We start from the raw sequence: 15,421 nt of genomic DNA, 5'->3' as shown, positions 1-15,421 counted from the left end.
ATTACTATTATTATTATTATTATTAGTAGTAGTAGTAGTAGTATTAGTGACAGCCATTGGCTTGTGTGCTTTGCTGAATGACTGAAACCACTTGATGCCATTCTGCAACACTTCCATACACACTTGCATCTGTATTCTCAGCTGTGCAGTAGTGTGTTCTGCATCGTGAACACCAGAGGGCGCTGTTGCACTGCTGCACAATAAACAAACTGATTGTTGTTTTCCGTTCAGCAGGTGAAGGAAAAAACACCTACCAGAGCAAAACTGATGTCAGCTTCGCTGCCCAGTGTTTAAATGTTTAGATCTGTTAATGGTGCGGTTTATTTAAACAGGGAGTTCAACAGGAAAGCTCAGTAGATACTGGTTTTGGCCCCTGGGTTGCTACATGGATCCATTTTATAGTTACTGAAAGTAATGACTTAAAATTCTTCAAGTCTGTTTGAGGTAATTATACATGTGCTCTAAAAGAAAAGCTGAGATAATTAGCTATGTTTTCTAAAAAGAAAAAAAAGAAAAAAAAGAAGCTGATGTGATTAGCTGTTTTCTTTTTTTCCTTTTCTTTTCTTTTTTTTTTTTAAAGAAAAGAACCTGAGGTGATTAGCTATGTTTTCTTTTAAAAAAAGAAAGAAAAAGAAAGAAACCGAGGTTATTAGCTAGGTTTTCTAAAAAGAAGAAGCAGCTGAAGTGATTTGCTATGATTTCTTAAAAAGAAGCTGAGCTTATATGCTGTTTTCTTAAAAATAGAAACTGAGGTGATTAGCTGTTTTCTAAAAAGAAATAGAAGCTGAGGTGATTAGCTATGTTTTCTAATTAAAAGAAGCTGAGATGATTAGTTTTGTTTTCTAGAAAAGAGGTTGAGGTAATTAGTCATGTTTTCTGAAAAAAAAAGAAGCTGAGGTGATTAGCTATTTTCTAGAAAAGATGCTAAGTTGATTAGCTATGTTTACTGGAAAAAAAAGGTGAAGTGATTAGCTATGCTTTCTAGAAAAGAAGTTGAAGTGATTAGCTATGTTTTCTAAAAAAAAAAAAGTAGAAGCAGCTGAGGTGATTAGATATGTTTTCTAAAAAAAAAAAGAAGAAGAAGCTGAGGTGATTAGCCGTTTTCTAGAAAAGATGTTAAGTTGATTAGCTATGTTTTCTGTAAAAGAAGCTGAAGTGATTAGATATATTTTCTTAAAAGAAGAAGAAGCTGAGGTGATTAGCTATGTTTTCAATAAAAAAAAAGAAGCTGAGGTGATTAGATATGTTTTCCAAAAAGAAGAAGAAGAAGAAGCTTGAGTGATTAGCTATGTTTCTACAAAATAAATAAAATAAAGCAAAAATTGAGTTTATTAGGCTGCTATTAGAAAACTTGATCCAAATTTCCCATTTTTGATTTGAGGTTAAAGCAAACCTCATCTGTTTTTGGACTTAAACCTCTCAAACCCTTGGGATAACGTGATATTTAAGTGCCTACATTTTTTATTTCAGTTGAAAACTCTGTGTAGTGCGATTTCTCTCTACAATCTCTACAACTGATTTTTTTACTTGTTAAAAAAAACACATGTCTGCAGGTTTCTTTGGTGTTCATTTTGGGGCTTATTTTATTATTTTCTGATTATTTTCTGATTCTGAGCAGCTCTGTAAGATCGTCTATAGGCGATCTATATCTCAGAAAGGAAACATCATCTGTATATATATATATATATATATATATATATATATATATATATATACACACATGATGGGTATATATGTGTGTGTGTGTGTGTGTGTGTGTGTGATATATATATATATATATATATATATATATATATATATATATGTAGAGCGTGTATGATTGCTTTATCAAACATGAGCGTATGTATCTCCTGACTGAGTCAAAAACTCTCATGATTAATTGACCGCTGCCCAGAGGGTCAGGGAGCCTGATGTGCGATAATTGGACGCACAGGGAATCCGCAGCAATTTGTGTTTTTCAGAGTCTACTTGAGAAATTAGATGTCGGTGCAAATCTGAAATTGCTCCTCGATGTTCTCAAAGAGTGCATGAAAATTTAAACATAAATCTTAAGTATTCAGTGCAAAGGGATTTCTTTCCTTTCTCTCTGCTCTCTTTACCAAACTTGAGATGGAGCCCTGTGAAATTGTCAGGACATACAGAGCCCTGTGCAAAGTTAGAACAGAGCTCCCAAAGAGGGTTTGAGGCTTTAAAAAAATCACTCTTGAAATAGGAACAGTGAGGAGAGTTGGCTACATCAAACTTTTATTTCAATTTTGTATTAATTTAATTAAAGGCATATATAAAGGATAATCAAAGAAGATGAAGAACTGCAGCAGCACAGAATTCTTTACTTTTATTTTAATTTTTTTTCTATTCTTTTATTTTTTTCTCTGATGAATGTGATCCTGCTTTGCTGTCAAATTGTGCCCTCTTTAAAAAATTTTTTATCCTTTTTTGTTTTTCTTTTTTTTCTCTTCTTTCCTCTCTCTCTCTCTCTCTCTCTCTCTCCCTCAGAAGTGGCTTTAATATTTCACAGAAACAACTATATATATATATATATATATATATATATATATATATATATATATATTGCTAATAAACTATAAACTTTAAATTGTGTATGTTAAGATATTGAAAAAAGTTGGAAAAAAGTTATCAGTCCAAAAGTTTGCATCCCCCTTTCTGAATGTGTGAGAAATATAATTAATAATTACTTTAATTACATGGTTGTCCACCTTTGACCTTTATGTCTACCTTCAACCTCTGAGCAGCTTTCAGATCCTCTCAATTGTAATATTCAACCTCTTTAATACTGCCACACACACACATTCTTCTTGAAATCTTTGTACTAATGCTGGCTGACCTTTAAATCAATTCTGGAGCCTGAGATGATCATGGGAAAACTTCAAAACTTTGAAGTATTTTGTTGATTTTGCTTTGTGTTTTGGATTGTTCCAGGACACACTCTTTTTCCATTATGAACTTCTAATTATGTTTGTAGATAAATTTTATAGAGGTAAACTTTCACTTTTTCCATTCAAACACTATGGGGGATGCAAACCTTTCCACTCAGCTGTTTGTGGGAGTAAAGTACGTCATGTTGATATTTTAATGTATGTCATTAATCAGTTATATTTCATATTTCAACAGTTTTTATTTCGGAAAGCATAAATTGTAATATGCTTATGCTGAATTGGTGGCCTAATCAGATCATACTTTGACTAAATTATAGTCTGATTAGTCTATAGTCTATAATAGTTAATTTCCTGTAGTCAGAATATGCTACTTTCTTATAAAACCTAAAATTTGTAGTGATAGTAGATCTCTGACTGGTTGAAAATGTCCTGAAATGTATATAGATATCATTTTAATGGCATAACGTCTAGTGGTAGGCTTTAGGTCTAAGAAAGCTTGATGTTTTAAACACTTGTATTTATTCCACATGGAGGGAAGATGCAAAGCAAAATCCGTTTTGGTGAGCATACTTCATGCTGACACTCTGAAAAACGACTTCATTTGTTCTCATTAAAAGCTTAAAAGTCCATGAATAAATAATCAAAATAGAGGATACTTTCCCCCCATTTTGTTTGAGTCATGTTATGAGCATTTGCAGGAATAAACTAAACTTAAAAAAAAAAAAAAAGCATAAGCACTGCAGACCATGTTTTACTCCAGATCCAGACTTCAAGACTTCTCTGCATATTGCCTGCTGATTCAGTGTGAAAAATAAATGTCTTTGAAACTTTGAGATGAGAGTTCATGTAATTAACTAAAGATGGTGTGTGTGGTTCTGCAGCTTCTGAATCACTGAACTCTGTGAATTCACTTAAGAACTTCAGAAAAAAAGAGAAGAAAGGAAAAAGAGTGAGAGCAAAGGGAAGCTGTAAAGCACCAATCCCTGTGGTTTAATTATTTTAATTATCATCCTCTTTCAGCTTTCCGTAAAAAGCGCCCATTAAAGGATGCCGGTCTGGGTTAATCTGATTAAAAAAAAAAAAAACAAGATGGAGGGAAAGATAAAAGGCCACAGATGTCAGAGATAATCAGGGTAGTTAAAGCTGCTGTGTGTGAATGGGGACGCTGCATCTTCCTTTTTAACCTTGTTTTTGATTTCTCACATTTAAACAACACATTTTCTTCTCTCTGCAGTTGTTCAGGATTAAATTTTACATTCATGGGTAAATGACAGGACTACTATATTTTTACTGTTATGATGTGTAAAGATTAAACTCATTTGTCAGTTTATTCTTGGTTATGGTATCAACAAAGATCTGTAGCAGTACAAAATAGCTAAAAAAAAAAATTGCTGGACAAATTTACAATATTGAAGATTGATGTTTGTAGCCTGATTGGGTCTTATGAATCAAAGTATGGCGAAAAATGGCATTTTGATATTATGATGCATCAGCAGTTTAATATGCCCCCCCCCCCCCCGTTATTTTTTTGCTTGGTGCAACTTTTCAACTTGTCTTAAACGTCCAGTTCAATTCATATTTAATGCCTCACCTCTTCATCATGGTGTCAGCTGCAACCCAAACACTTTTACAAACTTTGTTGTGATGGACACACGACATCCATTCAGTGAAAGTTACACTCGCCCCAGCTAAGCTCAAAATCCTGCCTAAAACCCTGCTCAGGTGTTTCCACCAGGCATGAAAAGAGCGAGAGAAAGCTCCACTTTCTGAATAAATCAAGCCGAAGCAATATCCTGCACGTGTAGAGAGATGGACGCGAGCCCATGTAATATTAAAGCGCCATGTCTGGCAACGCTAGCAGTGCCACTCCTTTCATTGCTCCTGCTCTCGCCGCTTCCCGGCCATCGGCTCTTTCCTCAAGGTGACACTTCAAAGCGGGCACGCAGACGTGGAAGGCCTGGCTGCCAGCATGGAGCCAGCCCCCGCTCCGTCTCTTCCCCCGCAACTCCTCCGCCTCAAACAGGATCCTGCTAACCCCCTGGGCCGGGTCAGCGCCAAGATCCACACCACTCACCACTCGGGAGCCACTGTCAAAGTCTGCCTCATAGGCTTAATTAATAAGACTGCGTTCCTATTGCAGACACTCAAAGAAGAATACAGAGAGAGACAGTGCTGGCTGGCGTTCAGGCCACTGGTCCCATGTGTTGGACAAGGAAAATAGTAGAAGATGGGGATCTAGTCGAATTTGTTATTTTTCATACCTATTATTCCCCTGTATTTTGTTATTGCACCTCACTTGGTTCTCATTCAGACTCTTTGGTTCCTGAGATTGAAATGCATGAGTACATCCAAGGTGTCACATTGGACACCGGCATGATCTGTGTTTGGATTATTAGAGTTCAGGGATGGACATACAGCATAAGCTGGGTCTAAGCATAAGTTTTAATGAGGCTTATTATCACTCATTATTGTCCAATCAGGGTTGTTTATGGGGTTTATGGGGATTAGGTCAGTCCTGTCTGTTGGTGTTTGCAGTTTGAAATGCTCATACGAGGTGCTTTCAACTTGCCATCTTCTGGGACATGTTTAGAAATATTTTGAAATTAGTTTTTGGATTTGTGGTCCAAATCAACAAGAAACCCAGTGTACTCTGTGTCAGGATCCCATAAGATAATCAAACAGACAAGCTGGCTCTCGATGCAACCCACCATGCCAGTCCTGGACCAAACATTCCGGCAAATAATGTCTGATAAATATTGATTATGGCTCTCTCACCCACTCGGTAACCTCTTTATCCTGGTCATGGTTGTGGTGGATCCAGAGTCTGTCCCAGGAACACTGGGCATAATGTGGTAATACACCCTGAATTGGATGCCAGTCCATTTCAGGGCACCATGAGCACACACAGTCACATGCTTATTCACACCTAGGGGCAATTTATCTTAACCAGTCCACCTACTGGCATTTTTCTGGGACGTAGGAGAGAGAACTTGGAGGAAACCCACAAGGACAAGGGGAGAACATGCGAAACTCCACACAAACAGTAACCTGAGCTCAGGATGGAACTGGAAACCCTGGAGCAGTGAGGCTGCACCGCACCACCCTTGACTATGGCTGTGATCATAAAATGATCTCACTAGTCTTAATTAGGCTCTGAGCTTGTGATCAGAAGTTTGTAAGTTCAAATCCCAGGACCACCGTAGAGCCATTGTAAGGCCCTTGCATGTGACCAATACCCTCCTCTGATGTATTCCTTAAAAATCCCAGACACTAAACATTTCAGCTCTGTGACTACGGGTCAGTTCATAACAGAGTGTAAATTATGACATTGGGGGGCATTGGTGGAGTTTTACTGATAATTGTTATGAAAAGAACATAAAAGCAGCTTAGTTTAAAATGAGACAGAATTAAACCAAAGTAGCAGTAGCTAGCTTGAAACCCAAGGGCTAGCTAGCAGGCTAGCAAGATAAGTGAGTATACAGGTAATGTAAACTCAGCATGTCTGACAAACATGTCAACATGGAATGCAATTGACTTGAGAGTAAATCCCAAAAGATTGAACTTGAGATGTCAAGATCTTGTGAACTCACACCATCAGACAACGTATAGAACCTTGTTGTAATTCTGTAAAGCCAACTGTCTGTATCTCTTCATAATGCTAACCTGAATCGGTCACATTAGGGGTATCCTGCTATTTCTCTCCACAGAAGCCATCCAGGTGCTTTTTTAGTCCCTTGTCATCTTGACACTGGACTAATACAACTTGGTCCTGGCAGGTCTTCCTCTGTGTGCAATCAACCTATCAACTGATCCAAAATGCACTTGCACAGCCTGGCCCATAATAATTGGCCCATGTTCTCCCACGTCACCCTATTGCTGCATTCCCTCCACTGGCTTCCTGTTTAAAATGCTGATGGGTGCCTATAAAGCCAAAAACGGACCCCCACCAACCTGAAAGCACTTACCAAACCCCACCCACCACCAGGTTCCCTTTGAGCCTTTAGCATGGCTTGCCTGAACCCACCTCAAGATACATAATATAGCCAAAAGTGGACACCTGACTATAACACTCATATGTGCTATTTGAACATCCTATTCTAGATTTAGTTCCCTTTGCCTTTATAATAATCTCCACTATTCTGGGAAGGCTTTCCACTTGATTTTGGAGCGTGGTTAATGGGCTTTGTCCATTCAGTCACAATAGAATTAGCGAGGTCAGGCAAGTTGGGTGAGAAGGCCTGAGATGCAGTCAGTGTTCCAGTTCATCCAAAAGGTGTTCAGTGGGGTTGAGGTCAGGGCTCTGTGCAGGACACTCGACTTCTTCCACTCTGACCTTGCCAAACCATGTTTTAATGGCGCTCGCTTTGTGCACAGGGGCATTGTCATGCTGGAACATGTTTGGGCAACTTAGTCCCAGTGAAGGGAAATAGTAATTCTACATCAAACAAAGACATCTTATACAGTTGTATGCTTCCAAATTTGTGGCAACAGTTTGGGGAAGAACCACATATGGTCAGGTATCCATAAAATTTTGGCCACAGGCCATGTCAAAGAAGACATGCATGCAAGATTCTTTCCTGCCCTGACACCCAGGAACTTCCCCTACCAGTCTAAACAGGTAAATCACTGTGTGAAGACCCACCTCTTTACTAAGCACTAAATCCAGGAAAAAACCATGACCTATTTGTTGATGTATGTGTTGATGAAGACTACAACGTACTTCTGTAAGTAACACATTTTTAAATGTAAAAATTTTAATGTAATGCTATCACATACTGTGTGTCATATGTTCAAGCAACACTTGCCACAAGTAACCTAAATTACTTAGCTTGACTGGTGTGGTAAATGAATTCATATAGCAAACTATTTTTACACTGCCAACATTGACTAGTTAGCTAGTTTGGTCTGTTGTTATCTTCCTCACATGCTGTAAAAATGTACCTAATTCCACTGATGGTTAGAGCCAATATGTATGGCCTAAATAGTGACTACTAAAAGTAATTTGTATTTAGAAATATAAATAAATACCCATCATCCATTAAAATGCCCTTCCTTTTCAAGGTTGTAGATATGACAATATAACTTAAGCATATTCTAGAAGGCAAAAAACTTAAAGTACCTTTGAACTCAAATACAGGACTTTTTTTTTTTTAAATGACTAATTCCAATTGCATTAAGTGGTATTTGGTTTAAATTTGTTGACAGAGAGCAAAAGTCAGATTTTCTACTTATAACAGAGACTTTCAGTATTCAGGAAGCATTACGTATAAGCTCAACTGCAAAACTTTTAGCCTCAGAACCTGCATGCTAGCTAACTTAGCCAAACTTAGCCAATGTTAATGATGAATAAAATTGTTGAGGTAGTTATGATTTATTTTGATTTACTCGCTGTTAAATAAATCACTAAGAATATGAAAATACTTATAGAGACAGATAATGACATTTTACTTTTGTCTGCCTTTGACAAATGCTAGTTTGTTTACTAGGATAACAATATAAAGGTGCTTTTTAGAAGTTTCTTTGGCATTTAAGATTTAAAATGACATCTCTCATTTGGATGTGAGTGAACTGTGTCTGGTATTTGTACGACGCTGATGGATTACCGCCCCACAGTAGAAAGCAGAGACATCATAGATTTATTAGCAGGCATGACAAAGGGAGGAAGAAGGTGTGCATATGTTAATCAGCCAATTCAGTGTTGATCAAAAGCTTGAACATGGTAGGCCTTGATGATCGCCCCGGGCAAATACGAACTCTCCAGTGCTAGACTGCTAGTGTGTAGAAACAGTGTGACACACAACTGTGGAAATCAATAGACACAGTATGAGGGGAACTTGTTTATAAGATGACATGACTGCTTTATATAACTACTATAACTGCTTTAATACTAAAAGTCACTATAATATCAAAAATAATTCCAGAGGCACAATTCTACTGTAAATGAAGATACAGAATTTCATCCCCATGGTTTCCACCAAAATAATGACATGCATGCTGCAAGAAGACAATGATCCAAAAGACAAAATCAACAGGAAAATGTTACTAAATTTTGACATATAATATTTATGGTACTATTTATACTGCGGTGTATGACCGCTACTGTACCTGTTATCAAAAGTGCTAACATCTTCAGTTTAGCCAGAGCATTTATGATTTTAAGCCCCTGCCACTTATTTCTGCTATGATACAGGAGAAACCTGAAAACTACACTTTTCTGCTTTCTCAGCTAAACCAATGTTCAGTCGAAAAATTAATAAAATTTGCTCAGTGGAAAAGGCAGTTCACTGAAGGGGAAAGGACATAGTGTGCAGTTATTTTCACTTCATTTCGACTTTATCTGATGACTTTGCCCTGTGAATTAACAAGTTTCAGTCTTGTGAGCCAGTAGAAAACAAGAAGGTGGGGTTGGTCTGCTTGGTCTCTTTGAACAAAATCGCAATTTTCTTATTTCTTTACAGAAATGCTTGGTGCATATTTGAAAAAAAAAATCCATCTCGTCCACTGATGTTTTTTTCTTTTGTGGCAAAATTCTGTTTTATCTATTTGCCTGCTATGGTTTTCTTGTTAGCAATGCTGGTACCTCTGGTTTTACTGTTACTATATTAAAATGCATATACCATAGTATGTTTTTAAAATTAATTTTGGGTAAATTACCTTATATATGCATTATAAATCCAATTGGACAGCTTATTTTTATTTATTTATTTATTTATTTTATTCCTGAATAAAAAAACCAACCAGATCATTTTAGAATAGCCTTTTCTTTTACAGGGTCAGTAGAATTTATCCATTTAATTTAAGACCTACTAAGTTTATCCTCCTACCTGTTCTCCTTAGCTGCTAATCAAATCCAACCCCCTACCATGACTGTGTAAAGCCAGACTGAAAAGTCACTTTGATATCCAGTGATGTAGACCTCAAAGTACAAATGATTGCAGTGCCTCCTCACCCTGCAGGAGCTTGATTCCTCCGTCACTGTGCTGCCACGATCCGTTTCAGGCCAGCTTTCCGTAGGAACACCTGCATTTCCCTCTGGAGTACACACACTTCGGAGCCAGAGCTCCCAGAGGAACGGATGTCACTTTGAGTCATCTTCTTCCTACCAGCTGAATGCACTTTACGTTTTTCCCTCGGAGACATCTGCATGTGCTTCTTAAAGCTCACACACTATTCTTGGCATAAATATGTAATTAGTAGCTAACAATTAGGAATATTCTGCCTGTTACCAGGGGATATTAGCATCCCTCTTAAGTGTCACTCTCTTTATGGAAGAAACGGCTTTCTCTGAATAATTCAAGCATAATGAATTCCTTAAATTGTTTTTCATTGAGTTTTGTAAATGAAACAACTTAACTCTCCCCCCTGTAGCTTAGCATCTTTTAACTCTGTCTCACTTGGTAAAATGACTGACTTAAGATTGTGTCTAAACTAGTAGTTGATGCTAATCCCCTCAGGCTAATATCTGATAGTACTTATCATTTTTATTTGTTTATTCATCCATTAATTTGCATAAACGGCATGGAACTTTGCCAGGCCTCTGAATGCTCAGTTTCTCCCTCAGCAGGGCATTTAGATTTTGCTAAAAATGCTCCCTGCGTACCAGGGTGGCATTCTACAGCCTACCTGCTACTACTCCCTCCGTGAGTGGCAGCTAATAGGACCTAATACTTCACTTCCGATGAATCACTTCAGGGCTGTTGAGTGGATACACTGTTTAATTAGTGTGTAAGTGATACAGTACCTAACTGAATCATAATGTGGACACTTTTTGTCTCACCCCCCTGCAGATACACCTCGTGCAACGCTTAAGAGATTTATGGTTCGACCGAGGCTGAGGATCAGAGAGAGCACAGGATGCCTCGGGCCGCTGCTACCAAGAACACTTTGTAAGTTTGTCATTCAACTGACTTTTTTTTAGGTTATGAAAATAAATTTCATGCTGTGTTCATCATCTATTGAATTGGTATACATATCAGAGAGCTAGATAAGTGACAGAAGGCGCACTGTTGTAAGCCACAGCTCCAGCGGTGCACACTCTCCAGAAGTAAGTGTCCCCCCATAGTCTTGCATTGATTTTGAGAGCCAGTGGTTTAACAGTAAGACAATTTAAGAAAGGATGGTGGGTTCAAATAACATGATATCAAGCCCCAGCATGGCCAAGCTGCCACTGTTGGGCTCTTGAGTAAGGCCTTTAACCTTGCTTGCTCCAGGAATGCCGTATCCTAACTCTGACCTAAGATTCCTAACAAGTTAGGATATGTGAAGAAAATAATTTCACTGTACTATACTTATATATGTGTTATACCACATGACAATTTTTATTTATTAAATAACGACATGTACTTTTTATCCATTTGTAGTTACATTTAATGTTATGGAAGTTACTTTCTGTTATTGCCTACATTATAACATCTATAAACTGTAGGACCTCAATTTTTCTTTAAGTTAATAAGACAAAAATATGCAGCTTGTTGGCGAGAAATGTCCTCCATCCAGAAGACCTCCCTATGGCAGAAAACATAAATGCTTAAACAGCTTTACACTGGACTGTTACAAAGCACTGGCACTGGAGACTCCTCCCATAAATGGTAAAAATTAACCCTCTCCTCACAGAAAAATTCATCAATGGTAAGGAAAACGGTAAGGTATTAGAAAAAGTGCATTAATATAAACCTGTGATTTGCCTTGCAGCCAGAGCGACTGTCAGAGCTGCTGTTATAGAAGATTAATCAACACCATCTGACCAGTCAGAATCGAGAATTCAACATTGCTAAAGGTACTGCATACTTTAGATGTTAGATGAATATTACACAGATTACACAGGACTAACTAACATCTTGAACTTTGATGTGTGGATGAGAACTCGAAGAGAACTAATTGTCAAAGCCCTTTACCCACAGGCAGATAATATTTAGGATGTAGAGAGTGTTTTTGATGACTAATACCAGAAACCCATCATTAAATTATTTAGACATGTCACTGAATGTGGCAAAGATATAGTAAGCAATTTCTGAATCCTTTAATTATCTGGCACTCATTTTTCAAATGAAAAGAATCTGGAGAAACATCAGCACTCCTGAATAATTGTGGCTGTGGATTAATGTACGAGGTGGATGCCTCAGTTCTGCTAAACATATCTCTCATTAGTGTCCTGTGATAAAGTGCAGTACCCTAGCAGGCACGCTGCTTGAAGCTAATGAAGGCTGGCTACTCCAAGCTCATGTAAGCATTCACACTTTCCCATTGAACAGCATGCCGTAAAAATGTGCAAAACTGTGGAACTGAACTGCAGCATAAAATGTATTAGTCCATTGTAAGATTTTGTCCTTAATTTGTTTTTTCTTAATTTTTTAATTTTTCTTTGTTTTGTTGTGGAGAAATGTCAAAAGCTATTTTCAGAAACATTACATTTGCCAGATGTGGCCTTCTTGTCTGCAAGGGATGATGTTTGTTCTTTAAATTATGACTTTAGATAACTAAATGTTTATTGTGATATTATTTGGTCTGACAGCAAGGACAATTAACAATAACATTAATTAGCATAAAGATTATGGTGCAGTTAACACTGTGTAAGCTAATCATGTTTAATCACAACTTTGTTTTCCTGACTTTGAATTTGAGTAAATGAATACCATTATTCCCATTTAGAGGTCCAGCCAAATGGCATATACTGTTGTATGCCCTTATTTTTTTTAAATATAAAATAAAATTTAATATAATAATATGACACAAACATTAGATGTAACTATAAAAAGATAAAACATATGACGTCATTCTTTAATAAATGATTAAACAACAGATGCAGACATCTGTTGATGTAAAATGCTCTGATCATTTGGAAATTAACCTTCTGAGAATTAACTAACTGAGAATAGTTACACATGTTCACTGAGTGTGCAAATTTGTTGCAAACATCTTGACTGGATAGTCAACAACAAGCCATCATGAGGAATGGCTTTAGAGGCTAAAATAAGGCCGGTTTGTCTGCTGCAGAGCATCTACGTATGACACCTTCTTTTCCTTATGTTGCCTTTGCTAAATTGTTACCTCTCTCTCTCTCTCTCTCTCTCTCTCTGTAGGTGTGTGTGTTTCTCTCTCTGTCTCTCTCTTTCCCCCACCCCTTCATGTCAGAGCAAATGCTTATTTATACTCTCAGGGAAAACAGCTGTTTGGAAGCACCAGTCGGCTGGGTGACAAAAGCATTGTGAATATGTAATGAGGCGAACACGGCGCCTGTCTCCATGCCCGGCAGGATGCCTTCGCTCTGCAAAAACAAATAAAGCAAACAAAATGAATGGCAGCCGTGGCAAAGTTTAACACGCTCGGTAATTACATTTAGCCGAGCAGCAGAATGTGAGCCAGAATGAAACTCACTGTTTTTCTGCGCCATGCTCTCTCTTGCCGGGCCACGAGGGCCACCCAAAGCATTTGTTTCCAATCAGTGCCCACTGCTGCAGAAGATATCGGACTACGCGGGGTGTCAGCTTATCCACGCATGTATCATGGTCCATTCCATGGACTGGAGAAGGGGTTAAGATAATTGGAAGTGCAACCCGTCCATTTCTACAACAAATGAACAGTGCTTCATTGCGTTCATTAGGAAGGTGTTAGTTGTAACCAGATTTAATAAAATGTAATTATAATGTTTTAAGTAAAGAATGAAACAGTTAGGGTGTGATGTTATAGGAAATAATCAATGATGTGTGATGTGGCCTAATGTAAAGTAAAGTTGCTGTTACTGTCCTGAAGTATTCCTGAAGTGTTTTATTCTTATCTTTATTTATTAAAGAATGAAACGTCTTTCTTTTTAACCATTTATACTTATGCTTATACTTATGATTAATGTTGTGCAATGTCTGTGAAAAAGTTCCTTTTATCACTTGTTATAGCAACTATAAACTGTCGTTCCCTCACCAACCTCTTTTTTTCTCTTTCTCTCTCTTGAAGTTAATAAGACAAAAAATGTAATTTTACCAAGAAATCTGCTTTGGTTTTGCTTCTCCAGGCCAGCAGAAAATTAAGGTACGAAGGCTCCGGGGTGCCACTGAAGCTCTGCTTAGATTCAGCCTCTGTAACATGTGGTTCCAGGCAGCCCTCTGGGGGGCCTCAGGGGCTGACATGGCTTTAATAATAAAAAAACACAAGGCTCATGATTAGCTTATTAGTGGCAGGGTGGCAATTTAGCTAATTGTATTGTCAAAAGGGGCTGATGGGGGCAGCAGTAGTGAGGAGAGCAGGAGCAGGATCAGAGAAGGGCATCACACAGCAGGCAGACCTCCATCCTCCTTAGGGGGTGGAGGTGGGGGTCACAGCGAAGGGACAGGGCCTCCTCCCCTCTGTCGTTCTCTCTCAACCTGTTGAGAAGTGCCTCCCAGTGGCCCTTCCCTGGCCTGCTGTTCCAGCCTCCGTAACATCTGCTCCAATCTCCCATGTGTCCCCCTGCGACGTGTGCATCCCCCCGTCCATCCCCGCCTCTGCAGATGTTGCGTTCCCTAGGTCCAGTGTGGGTGAGCGGAGAGCGCCAGACCCGTTTGATGTGCGATGAAACAGAATGGAGCGAACCACTCAGGGGTCTGGGAGCTCAGGGAGGTGTGTGGTGGGAGTGATAGGAGGTAGAACTGACTCATTATAATACCAGTCAGACCTGCAGCTAAGAGTCAAGATGTCTGCTGATGTCTCAAGATGTCCAGAGGATTGAAGCAGACAAAGGTTTAGACTTCTGGTTATGTCAGGATGGAATCATTTCTAGACTGGTTTTCCATTCAGATTTTTCCATTCATTCATTCATTCTTTAAAAATGAGGCAGTGGCTAATAAATGTGCTGGAAATATCACTGAAGGCCCGAAATGGATAAAGCTGGTATATTAATCCACTGAGATTTCATAGTTTAGAACGTTCCCTCCACAGCTGATATGTTGATCCTTTCACCAAGAAGTCAGTCTACCGAAATGTACTAATTTACATTTATTTTACCAGAAAATCTGTTTGAACTACTATCTCTTTTGCAAATGTGTGCCTTGCGTGATTGGAATTATGGCCAGATTTTGTTTTCTCATGGGCTGCTCCTGAGCAGTGCGAAGGGAAAACGTTTGTCCTGTTGTTGAGGCATCACAAACTTAAATTCTGATAATGCCACAGCACAGATAGCACACATAAACAATATGGCCAACAGTTTGCACACACCTGACAATCACACCCAGATGTGCTTGTTGAACATCCCATTCCAGATTTAGTCCCCCTTTGCTGTTAGAATAACTTCCACTCTTCTGGGAAGGCTTTCCACTAGATTATGGAACATGGCTGTGGAGTTTTACTCATTCATCCACAAGAGCATTAGTGAGGTCAGGCACTAATGACGGGTAAGAAAGGCAGTCAGTGTTCCTGTTCATCCCAAAGGTGTTCAGTGGGGTTGAGGTCAGGGTTCTGTGCAGGACACTCGAGTTCTTCCACTCCAACCTTGGCAAACCATGTCTTCATGGAGGGAAATTGTAATGCTACAGCATATAAAGACATTCTATACAACT

General features: G+C 38.5%; 1 long non-coding RNA gene across 2 annotated transcripts in view; it reads left to right on the top strand.

The window, feature by feature from the left end:
• The first annotated feature begins 111 nt into the window (after window positions 1-111).
• LOC113535448 (uncharacterized) overlaps window positions 112-15,421 on the top strand; it is a 33,913-nt gene continuing 18,603 nt past the window's right edge. The window contains exons 1-5 of one of the 2 annotated variants that reach the window (XR_003403597.3): window positions 112-444; window positions 10,685-10,783; window positions 11,365-11,485; window positions 11,589-11,673; window positions 12,977-13,566. This is a non-coding gene — a long non-coding RNA (uncharacterized LOC113535448). Of the gene's footprint in view, window positions 445-10,684; window positions 10,784-11,364; window positions 11,486-11,588; window positions 11,674-12,976; window positions 13,567-15,421 lie in introns of those variants that run through there. The other variant, XR_008303994.1, reaches the window with a different exon arrangement.

The sequence above is a fragment of the Pangasianodon hypophthalmus genome, chromosome 15, assembly GCF_027358585.1.
Source record: "Pangasianodon hypophthalmus isolate fPanHyp1 chromosome 15, fPanHyp1.pri, whole genome shotgun sequence".
NCBI lineage: Eukaryota > Metazoa > Chordata > Actinopteri > Siluriformes > Pangasiidae > Pangasianodon > Pangasianodon hypophthalmus.
The sequence above is the reverse complement of the archived record's forward strand: the minus strand, read 5'-3'. Positions and strand labels throughout refer to the sequence as shown.